Genomic DNA, 12,702 nt, shown 5'->3' with positions numbered 1-12,702 from the left:
TGCTAAGAGGAAAACTCATAGCTCTGAGTGCCTGCAGAAAGAAATAGGAGAGAGCATATATAAGTATCTTGACAGCACACCTAAAAGCTCTAGAACAAAAAGAAGCAAATACACCCAGGAGGAGTAGAAGGGAAGAAATAATCAAACTCAGATCTGAAATCAATCAACTGGAAACAAAAAGGACTATACAAAGAATCCACAGAACCAAAAGCTGGTTCTTTGAGAAAAACAATAAGATAGATAAACCCTGAGCCAGACTACCCAGAGGAAACAGAGAGTGTCCAAATTAACAAAATCAGAAATGAAAAGGGAGATATAACAACAGAGCCATAGGAAATTCAAAAAATCCTTTTATTGTTGGGGATAGTTTTAGCTATCCTGGGTTTTTTGTTTTTCCAGATGAATTTGCAAATTGTTCTGCCTAACTCTCTGAAGAATTGGATTGGTATTTTGATGGGAATTGCATTGAATCTGTAGAAAGCTTTTGGTAAAATGGCCATTTTTACTATGTTAATCCTGCCAATCCAAGAGCATGGGAGATCTTTCCATCTTCTGAGGTCTTCTTCAATTTCTTTCTTCAGTGTCCTGAAGTTCTTATTGTACAGATCTTTTACTTGCTTGGTTAAAGTCACACTGAGATACTTTATATTACTTGGGACTATTATGAAGGGTTTCATTTCCCTAATTTCTTTCTCTGCTTGAATCTCTTTTGGGTAAAGGAAGGCTACTGTTTTATTTGAGTTAATTTTATACCCAGCCACTTTGCTGAAGTTGTTTGTCAGCTTTAGAAGTTCACTGGTGGAACTTTTGGGATCAATTAAATATACTATCATATCATCTGCAAATAGTGATATTTTGACTTCTTCTTTTCCAATCTTTATCCCCTTGATCTCCTTTTGTTCTCTGATTGCTCTGGCTAGAACTTCAAGAAGTATATTGAATAAGTAGGGAGAGAGTGGGCAGCCTTGTCTAGTCCCTGATTTTAGTGGGATTGCTTCAAGTTTTTCTCCATTTAGTTTAATGTTAGCAACTGGTTTGCTTTTTTGGCTTTTACTATGTTTAGGTATGGGCCTTGAATTCCTATACTTTCCAGGACTTTTATCATGAAGGGGTGTTGAATTTTGTCAAGTGCATTCTCAGCATCTAATGAGATGATCATGTGGTTTTGTTCTTTCAATTTGTTTATATAATATATCAAGTTGATGGTTTTCCGTATATTAAACCATCCCTGCATGCCTGGGATGAAGCCTACTTGATCATGGTGGATTATGGTTTTTATGTGCTCTTGAATTCGGTTTGCCAGAATTTTATTGAGTATTTTTGCGTGGATATTCATAAGGGAAATTGATCTGAAGTTCTCTTTCTTCGTTGCCTCTTTGTGTGGTTTAGGTATAAGAGTAATTGTGGCTTCATAGAAGGAATTTGGTAGCGCTCCATCTGTTTCAATATTGTGGAATAGTTTGGATAGTATTGGTATGAGGTCTTCTATGAAGGTCTGATAGAATTCTGCTCTAAACCCATCTGGACCTGGGCTCTTTTTGGTTGGGAGACCTTTAATGACTGCTTCTATTTCGTTAGGAGTTATGGGGTGGTTTAAATGGTTTATCTGCTCCTGATTTAACTTCAGTACCTGGTATCTATCTAGGAAATTGACCATTTCCTACAGATTTTCAAGTTTTCTTGAATATAGGCTTTTGTAGTAGGATCTGATGATCTTTTGAATTTCCTCTGATTCTGTAGTTATATCTCCCTTTTCATTTCTGATTTTGTTAACATGGAGACACTCTCTCTGACTTCTCGTTAGTCTGGCTAAGGGTTTATCTATCTTGTTGATTTTCTCACAGAACCAACTTTTGGTTCTGTTGATTCTTTGTACGGTCCTTTTTGTTTCTATTTGGTTGATTTCTGCTCTGAGTTTGATTCTTTCCTGCCTTCTTCTCCTCCTGGGTGTATTTGCTTCTTTTTGTTCTAGAGCTTTTAGGTGTGCTGTCAAGCTGCTGATATATGCTCTCTCCTATCTCTTTCTGCAGGCACTCAGAGCTATGAGTTTTCCTCTTAGCACAGCTTTCATTGTGTCCCATAAATTTGGGTATGCCGTACCTACATTTTCATTAAATTCTATGAAGTCTTTAATTTCTTTCCTTATTTCTTCCCTGACCAGGTTATCATTGAGTAGAGCATTGTTCAACTTCCATGTATATGTGGGCGTTCTTCCCTTATTGTTATTGAAGACCAGCTTTAGCCCATGGTGGTCTGATAGGACGCATGGGATTATTTCTATCTTTCTGTATCTGTTGAGGCCTGCTTTTTGACCAATTATATGGTCAATTTTGGAGACAGTACCATGAAGTGCTGAGAAGAATGTACATCCTTTTGCTATAGGATAGAAAATTCTATAAATATCTGTTAAGTCCATGTGGTTCATGACTTCTCTTACTCTGTCTACTTCTCTGTTTAATTTCTGTTTCCATGACCTACCCATTGATGAGAGTGGGGTGTTGAAATCTCCGACTATCATTGTGTGAGGTGCAATATGTGTTTTGAGCTTTAGAAAGATTTCTTTTACATATGTTGGTGCCCTTGTATTTGGAGCATAGATATTTAGGATTGAGAGTTCATCTTGGTGGACTTTTTCCTTTGATGAATATGACGTGCCTTCCTTAACTTTTTTGATGACATTTAGATGAAAATTGATTTTATTCGATATTAGAATGGCTACTCCAGCTTGCTTCTTCCAACCATTTGCTTGGAAAGTTTTTTTCCAGCCTTTCACTCTGAGGTAATGTCTGTCTTTGTCTCTGAGGTGTGTTTCCTATAGGCAGTAGTATGCAGGGTCCTCATTGCATATCCAGTTTGTTAATCTATGTCTTTTTGTTGGAGAGTTGAGACCGTTGATGTTGAGAGATATTAAGGAATAGTGATTATTGCTTCCTGTTATGTTCATATTTGGATGTCAGGTTATGTTTGTGTACTTTTCTTCTCTTTGTTTTGTTGCTAAGACGATTAGTTTCTTGCTTTTTCTAGGGTGTAGCTTTCCTCCTTATGTTGGGCTTTACCATTTATTATCTTTTGTAGCGCTGGATTTGTAGAAAGATATTGTGTAAATTTGGTTTTGTCATGGAATATCTTGATTTCTCCATCTATGTTAATTGAGAGTTTTTGCAGAATAGAGTAACGTGGGCTGGCATTCGTTCTCTTAGGGTCTGTATTACATCTGTCAAGGATCTTCTGGCTTTCATAGTCTCTGGGGAGAAGTCTGGTGTGATTCTGATAGGTCTGCCTTTTTATGTTACTTGACCTTTTTCCCTTACTGCTTTTAATATCCCTTCTTTATTTTGTGCATTTGGTGTTTTGACTATTATGTGATGGGAGGAGTTCCTTTTCTGGTCCAATCTATTTGGAGTTCTGTAGGCTTCTTGTATGTATGGGTATCTCTTTTTTAGGTTAGGGAAGTTTTCATCTATGATTTTGTTGAAGATATTTACTGGTCTTTTGAGCTGGGAGTCTTCACTCTCTTCTATACCTATTATCCTTAGGTTTGATATTCTCATTGAGTCCTGGATTTACTGTATGTTTTGGACCAGTAGCTTTTTCTGCTTTACATTACCTTTGACAGTTGTGTCGATGATTTCTATGGAATCTTCTGCTCCTGAGATTCTCTCTTCTATCTCTTGTATTCTGTTGGTGATGTTTGTATCTACGGCTCCTTGTCTCTCCCTTTGGTTTTCTACATCCAGGGTTGTTTCCCTGTGTTGTTTCTTGATTGCTTCTATTTCCATTTTTCATTCCTTCTACTATTTGATTGTGTTTTCCTGGAATTCTTTCAGGGATTTTTGTGTCTCCTCTCTATGGGCTTCTACTTGTTTATTTATGTTTTCCTGGAATTCTTTCAGGCATTTTTGCGATTCCTCTCTGTAGGCTTCTACTTGTTCTCTAAGGGAGTTCTTCATGTCTTTCTTGAAGTCCTCCAGCATCATGATCAAATATGATTTTGAAACTAGATCTTACTTTTCTGGTCTGTTTGGATATTCCATGTTTGTTTTGATGGGAGAATTGGGCTCCGATGGTGCCATGTAGTCTTGGTTTCTGTTGCTTGGGTTCCTGCGCTTGCCTCTCGCCATCAGATTATCTCTAGTGTTACTTTGTTCTGCTATTTCTGACAGTGGCTAGACTGCCATATAAGCCTGTGTGTCAGGAGTGCTGTAGACCTGTTTTCCTGTTTTCTTTCAGCCTGTTATGGGGACAGAGTGTTCTGCTTTCGGGCGTGTAGTTTTTCCTCTCTACAGGTCTTCAGCTGTTCCTGTGGGCTGTGTCTTGAGTTCACCAGGCAGGTGACTTGCAGCAGAAAAGTTGGTCTTACCTGTGGTCCCGAGTCTCAAGTTTGCTCGCCGGGTGCTGCCCACGAGCTCTCTGAGGCGGCAGCAACCAGGAAGATCTGTGCCGCCCCTTCCGGGAGCTTCAGTGCACCAGGGTTCCAGATGGCCTTTGGTGTTTTCCTCTGGCGTCCGAGATGTGTGTGCAGAGAGTAGTCTCTTCTGGTTTCCCAGGCGTGTCTGCCTCTCTGAAGGTTTAGCTCTCCCTCCCACGGGATTTGGGTGCAGAGAACTGTTTATCCGGTCCGTTTCCTTCAGGTTCGGAGGTGTCTCAGGCGCAGGGGTCCTGCCGCTCCTGCGCCCTCCCCTACGGGAACCCAGAGGCCGTATACAGTTTCCTCTTCGGCCAGGGATGTGGGCAGGGGTGGGCAGTATTGATGGTCTCTTCTGCTCTGCAATCTCAAGAGTGCCCATCTGTCCGGGCGGTGAGCTCTCTCTCCCACGGGATTTGGGGGCAGTGAGCTGCGGGCGGGGATCAGCAAGGTTGGGAATCCAGCTAAAAACCGGAAGTGTCATATCTCCCTTTTCATATCCTATTATGTTAATTTGGATACAGTCTCTGTGTCTTTTATTTATTTTGCCTAAGGATGTATCTATTCTGTTGCTTTTCTCAAACAACCAATTCTTAGTTTTCTTGATTCTTTGTATTGTTCTTTTTGGTTCTAATTGCTTGATTTCAGCTTTGAGATTGATTTCTTGCCATCTACTTTTCTTGGATGTTATTGCATCTTTTGGTTCTAGAGCTTCCAGATGTGCTGTTAAGTTTCTAATGTAGGATCTCTCCAATTTCCTTATAGAGCCACTTAGTGCAATGAATTTTCCTCTTAGCACTGCTTTCATTGTGTTCAATAAGTTTGGGGAAGGTGTGCCTTCATTTTCACTAAATTCTGGAAAGTCTTTAATTTCTTTTTTTATTAGTTCCCTGATCATTTGGTACCATGGGGTGCTAATAGGAAGGTATATTCTTCAGCAGTGGCTGAAGAGCTGGTTGGGAGGCACAGATGCCATTGAGGGAACTAGGATCCAGAAATTTTGTGTTTGAACCACAGTTTACTACTCAATGTGAAACTATGTTCATAAAAGAGTTAAAGAAATAGATAATCCAGAAGGAACCATGAGACCAGTATGGAATTATAGTGGCTTTTCTAAGCCCTTTCATGCATCAAGATCTCTATAATGTAGTGAAGACATTGGTTGATCTAAGTGATCGTAGAAAATGGGGGAATATATTTGTCTAGAATACTGGAAGCCTAAAGTGAGAATATTTGTGTCAATCTGGAGTTCCTAAGGAGAAAAAAGATAAAAAGTCTAATTGTGTGCTATGGAGCTTCTGAAGAGCATTTTAAATTCAGGGGAATAAATTCCATTTGACATCTATAATAAAACAAGTCAGGTAAATGTAATAAAGCCTCTTCAGGAGTTGGATAACTACCTCCCCAGCCAGTATATTACAGGTACATTTCCTTCCAACAAAAGGTTATACTAGCAGTGGAGATACTTTGTTCAGTACCCTGTAGTGAAAAGAGTAGTAATACAGGAACATTGCCATCCCAGAGCCAATCTGATCCAGCTAATCAGCAAGTACAGCAAGGTATATCAGGCCCATATTGATCATTGGTGCTCTCACTAGGTCTGAGCTGATTAAATGAGGCTTCCTGAGTTGATTGGGTGGTGATGTGTAGGAAGACACTATATAAGAAATCAAGGATTACATTAAATGTAATGCCTCAGGGAGAAAGACTGAGGATTACAGAGAACTAGTTAAGTTAGAACTGCTTACCAATGCTTTGTAACAAAACTTGATCTTTAGAGCAAAGCAATTGATAGAGGCCGTTCAAATTTAGTATCTTATTAGCTCTAAATTTCTGAGATGACTTGACCTTTGCTGAAAATTGAGTAAAATGGATTTTCACAATGATAAATGAAAGTTGTTTTTGGTAGCCTAGTATTGGTTATGCAGAGGTGGTTTGAAATGTTGCCCTGTTTTGCCGTGCTGAAAATGGCATTATTATATAGATGACATAATTTATAAATCACTTAGTGATTTGCAGATTGGGAAAGCCATTGGAGGAACAACCATGTATAATCATTCTTCCAAATAACTTGTAAGAATACTGCTGCTGGTTTTAAAAATAAAATCAACCTCAAAATGTATGCTATATGGTGGAAAGTGAATACTAATGAAGACTATTAGGTTATAAACTAAAAATACCTGTGCTTTGAGTAGATTGGCTTCTTATGAATTGTTTGCCAGGGAATTACCTGAAACAATACATATTATAAAACTTGTTCTTGCTTTTTTGCCAGGACTATAAAGATGGTAAAACCTTATGGATAAAAGTAATGCACTTGCAACTTTGACTGAAGAACATGAAGAAATTAATCTGGCTCTACACTGAAAATGTCTATTATCCTAGCATCCTTTTACATTGTCAAGAATGACCACGAAGGTTCCTTCTGAAATGTCACCAACATTACGGCTTGACTTTTTGTTTGTTTGTTTGTTTGTTTTTCTCATCAGTTTTTATTATTGTATATTTTCCATCTTTATTAAGTTGGGTATTTCTTATTTACATTTCAATTGTTCGGATGTTTCTGGGCCAACGTCCCCCTAGCCCCTCCCCCTTCCCTTCTATATGGGTGTTCCCCTCCCCATCCTCCCCCCATTACTGCCCTCCCCCCAACAATCACATTCACTGGGGGTTCAGTCTTGGCAGGACCAAGGGCTTCCCCTTCCATTGGTGCTCTTACTAGGCTATTCATTGCTACCTATGAGGTTGGAGCCCAGGGTCAGTCCATGTATAGTCTTTGGGTAGTGGCTTAGGCCCTGGAAGTTCTGGTTGGTTGGCACTGTTGTTTATATGGGGTCTCGAGCCCCTTCACACTCTTCCAGCCCTTTCTCCGAGTCCTTCAACGGGGGCCCCATTCTCACTTCAGTGGTTTGCTGCTGGCACTCGCTATTCCCTGCCAAGGGTATTTTTGTTCCCCTTTTAAAGAAGGAGTGAAGCATTCGCATTTTGGTCATCCTTCTTGAGATTCATGTGTTCTGTGCATCTAGGGTAACTCAAGCATTTGGGCTAATAGCCACTTATCAATGAATGCATATCATGTGTGTTTTTCTGTGACTGGGTTACCTCACTCAGGATTATATTTTCCAGTTCCATCCATTTGCCTATGAATTTCATAAAGTCATTGTTTTTGATAGCTGAGTAATATTCCATTGTGTAGATATACCACATTTTCTTTATCCATTCCTCTGTTGAAGGGCATCTAGGTTCTTTCCAGCTTCTGGCTATTATAAATAAGGCTGCTATAAACATAGTAGACTGCTTGACATTTGACAGTGCATACTAAAGTACCAACATAACAGGCATGCTTTTCTTTCTTGTGCAATAGTGTCTCAGTTATCAAAGAAAAGACCAACTTTCTCCAATTGGATTCAATGTGCACTCAACAAGAAGGAGTTTAAGTCTGGTGATTTAACCTAAAGTAGAAACCTGAAGCCAAGTAAGCTACTTCTGTGGCTTTTCTCAGTTGATGTGATATGCCTGTGAAACTCTTTTTTAAAGAGTTATTCTTATTAAATACTTATTCTTGAGTGTTATTGTCAGCCTCAAGCCATAATCAATGAGTAAAATCATGTAAACAAGTATTTCTTTTTATGATACTGTGACCTCAATTTTAGCCATTTGTGGACATATATAATCTTTTCCTCTAAGGCACAGTGATGACTGACGAAGAGGAATCAGAAAAAATGTAAATAAGGAAGAGCTTGGGTAATTTGTAACATTTTCATTTGATACTCAAACTTTCCAATGAGCAGGAAGTTACTTAGGCAGGAAGGTAAATAAAAAGCAATATCTTCAGGTAGTCCCTGAAACTCAGCAGACTCACTAGGCACCTCCTTGTGAAAAGAAGCTTTAAAAGCTGAGTCCTTCTCACAGAAAAGATACTTTAGATGAAAGAAATCCTCTTCATGAAGAAGAGTTGCAAAGAAAACTCTTGAGATACCAGCCTGACTGTTTCTCAGGGGGTCAACAGTAACGAAGGACACAGATGAGAATCCCGTCCAAATTCCCATACCACCTGGAACACGTAGAGATCCCAACTGACTCTGGACCCACCTACCTTGCTGCGGAGCTCCACCTTCCTTGCAGTCTGACTCCCCACTCATGGCTTTTGTGCCTCCCATGAGATCTGCAGTAACCAGGGTCACAGGAGGTTACTTTAACAAGAGGCAAAATAGTTTAGGCTGTCACCTCCATCTACAACTGTGGCATATCCTGCCATTCATCCCCAGAGGTGTCCCAGGAGGCTCACATGGAAAGGAACACAGGAAGTCTGCCCTCAAAAGGGACTCAGAAGGCCTTCTCTAACCACAGATCCGGGGTCTCCCTGCCTCCAACAAGAGACAACATTGACTATCTACTAGAAGACCAGCTCTAACCCGTCTCACAGAGCATTAACTACCTCCAAGTAGGCCAGCTCCAGTCACAGGCACCCACACCAGATAAGACCAGAGATAACCAAATGAAGACAGGCAATTGCAAGAACATAAGTGGCAGAAGTCAAAGCAATTTGGCATCATCAGAACCTAGTTTTCCCACCACAGACAGCCCTTGATCCTCTAACAGGCCTGAAAAGCAAGTTTCTGACATAAAATCGCCATAACGTTACTATGGTCATTTCCTCAGAATATCAGGTTGGAAAAACGATTTATCCAGCAAATGCATTCAAGGAACAAGCTAGGGTAGCCTTCCTTTTTTAACTTATTTTTTTAAGATTTATTTATTTATTATATATAAGTACATTGTCGCTGTCTTCAGACATACCAGAAGAGGGCATTAGATGGTTGTGAGCCACCATGTGATTGCTGGACCTCTGCACTCAGGACCTCTGGAAGAGCAGTCAGTGCTTTTAACCACTGAGCCATCTCTCCTATACTATCAAACAAAATAAATTTTGAAACAAAGTCAATCAAAACATATAGGGAAGGTAACTTAATACTCATCAAAGAAAACTTTATCAGAATGATATTTCAACCCTTAACATCTCTGTGTGAAACACCAGAGCATACATATTTGCAAAAGAAACATTATTAAACTGTAAATCACACATCAAATCAAATAGATTAAAAATTTGAGACTTGCACTGATGTTGACAAATATTAGTGACCAGTGATATTTTGATGTTGTGAATGTTGTTGTTGATGTTGTTGTTGTTGTTGTTGTTGTTATTGGAGGTGGAGGTGGTGGTGGTAATGGTGGTGGTGCTGGTGGTGGTGCTGGTGGTGGTGGTGTGTGTGTGTGTGTGTGTGTGTGTGTGTGTGTGTGTGTGTGTCCTTTCTTGGTTTGCTGGAATCATATTACTTATTTCCCATGTGTTCTTAGATGTAGTTATCCTTCTTTGGTTGGAGTTTTTCTTATAGTATTTTCTGTAGGCCTGGATTTGTGAATAGATATTGTTTCAATTTGGATTTGTCTTGAAATATTTAGTTTTCTCTCTTTATGGTGATTAAAAGTTTTGCTGGATATAGTAGTCTAGGTTGGCACCTGTGGATTTTTGAGGTTGCAAGATATCTCTCCTAGCTCTTCTAGCTTTTAGAATCTCAGCTGAGATATGAGATATAATTTTGATAGATCTCCCATTGCATGTGGGAGAATTTTCTTTTCTGCTCCATTGTAATTGGTATTCTATAAGCTTCTTTGTATATTTATAAGCATCTTTCTCTTAAGTTTGGGAAAGTTTTCTTCTATAATTTTGTTGAAAATAGTTTCCAGGCCTTTGAGCAGGGACTCTTCACTTTCTTCTATTCCTATCATTCTTAAGTTAAGCCTTTTCATGCTATCCTGGAATTTCTGGACTTTTGTGTTAAGAGTTCTTTTAGATTTAACATTTTCTTTGAATGATGTGTCATCAATTTCTTCTATTGTATTTCCTTCACCTAAGATTCTCTCTTCCATTTCCTGTATTCAGTTGGTGATGCTTGAATTCAGGTTCTCTTCCCTAAATATTTCTTCTCCAGGATTCCCTCAGTTTATGTTTCCTCTATTGCTTCTGTTCCACTTTCAGGTCTTACACAATTGTATTTATTTCCATCACCTATTTAATTGTATTGTCCTGTATATTTTAATGGATTTATTTGTTTCACCTTGAAAGACTTCTACTTCTTTACTGTATTTTATTTTATTTCATTAGAGAATATATTACTTTCCTCTTGAAAGTAATATATCATCTTTAAAAATGGATTTAAGGTCATTTTCTTTGAATCAGTTCTGTTAGGACATCCAGGACTTGCTGGAGTAAGGTAGCTGTGCTGTGAAGTTGCCATGTTCCTAGGTTTTTTATTGTTTGTTTTTTTATTCCCAGGGCTTTTAGCCATCTGGCTGATTTTAGTCAATGGATGCTCCTGGTGAAGTAGGTATTGGGAAGGGGGATAACCTTGATGATCCTAGTGTGGCAGGCCTCTGGTAAGTGGCCTTGTGCTGTGGAAGCCACCATCTCTGAGGCAACCTCTTGTCCCAAAAATAGACAGGTCAGCATGCTCTTGTAATAATGAAACTGCAGCCTTCTTTGTATACAACTGACACCAAAGTTGTCTCCTTGACAATGAGCAGTATGCCTGAGGGCCAACTGCAGGGAAACTTCTGCCAATTGCAACACTGCCTCCCATAGCAGCCATACTTCCACATCTTTTGCAAGCATGGCCACTATACCCAGTTGGCCAGCCACCAGTTCTAGTCCTATACTCATCTTTGTCCCAGAAAGAAGCAGATCGCCAAGAATCATTCCTGCCTTGAATCAGGGCCACCACCACCACCAGCAGAAGCCACATGCAGTCCCCTAGTCTGTTTTGATTTCATTTTGATACATTTTGTGCATTCCTGTGTGTACAGTAGCAGCTGTGGCTCCAGCTACCTGATAGTCAGCTATGCCAAATTATTCCACAAGCCATACTCTGCTATGTTGGTGTTTATCTTTCATTTCTTTCCCTTCATTCCAATGTGCAGCAATGGCTATGCCGCTATCCCTCATTATGGTGGTGAATCTGTCTTCCCCATCTACTCAACCCCTACAATGGCAATGGGAATACAGACCATGTCCTAGATGAGCAATATACATTTGAAAAATATACTCTTATATTAAAGATCTCTGTTTCTTACTTCAACGGACTCTGACACAAAGCTTAGAAAATATTAATGAAATGGATGATTTTCTAGACAGTTACCACTTACCAAAGTTAAATCAAGATCAGATAAACAATTTAAACAGGCCCATAACCACCCCTAAAGAAATAGAAACAGTCATTAAAAGTTTCCCAAACAATAAAGCCCAGGGCCAGATGGTTTTAACATCTATCTGACTTTCTACCAATTCTAAAAAGAGATAATACCAATTCTCTTCAAAATACTCCACAAAATGGAAACAAAAAGAACATTGTCAAACACATTCTATATCACTCCAATACCTAAACCACACAAAGACTCAACAAACAAAGATAATTTCAAACAGATTTCTCTTACAAACATTGATACAAAAGTACTCCACAAAACACTTCCAACCCAAATCCAAAAACACTTCAAAAACATAATCCATCAAGATCAAGTAGGCTTCATCCCTGAAAAGCAGGGATGGTTCAGTATATGAAAATCCATCAATGTAATCTACCATAAATCAAACTGAAATAAAAATATCACTTGATTATCTCATTAGATGCTAAAAACACCTTTGAGAAAATTCAACATCCCTTCATCTAAAAGGTATTAAGGAAATCACGGATACAGAGCCCATACCTAAAAATAATCAAAGCAATATACAGCAAGCCAATAGCCGATGTCAAATTAAATGGAGGAAAACTTGACGTTGTTAGCCAGAGAAATTAGACAATTAAGGTAGATCAAGGGGATACAAATTAAAAAGGAAGAAGTCAAAGAATTGCTATTTGCAGATGATCTGATACCATATATAACTGACCCAAAAATGCTACAAGTAAACTCCTACAGGTGATAAACAACTTCAGCAAAGTTGCTGGATACAAATTTAATAAAAATCAAAGTTATTTACAATAGCCATAAATAATATAGAACATCTTGGTATAACTCCATTCAAGCAAGTTAAAGATTCATATGACGGGGTTGGGGATTTAGCTCAGTGGTAGAGTGCTTGCCTAGCAAGCTCAAGGCCCTGGGTTCGGTCCCCAGCTCCGAAAACAAAAAAAAAAAAAAAGAAAAGAAAAAAAAAGATTCATATGACAAGAATTTCAAGTTCCTAAATAAAGAACTTGAAGAAGATATCAGAAGATGGAAAGGTCCCCATGCTCATGGAGGGA

The sequence above is a fragment of the Rattus norvegicus genome, chromosome 1 (assembly GCF_021556685.1).
Source record: "Rattus norvegicus strain SHRSP/BbbUtx chromosome 1, alternate assembly SHRSP_T2T, whole genome shotgun sequence".
NCBI classification, from domain to species: Eukaryota; Metazoa; Chordata; class Mammalia; order Rodentia; family Muridae; genus Rattus; species Rattus norvegicus.
The sequence above is the reverse complement of the archived record's forward strand: the minus strand, read 5'-3'. Positions refer to the sequence as shown.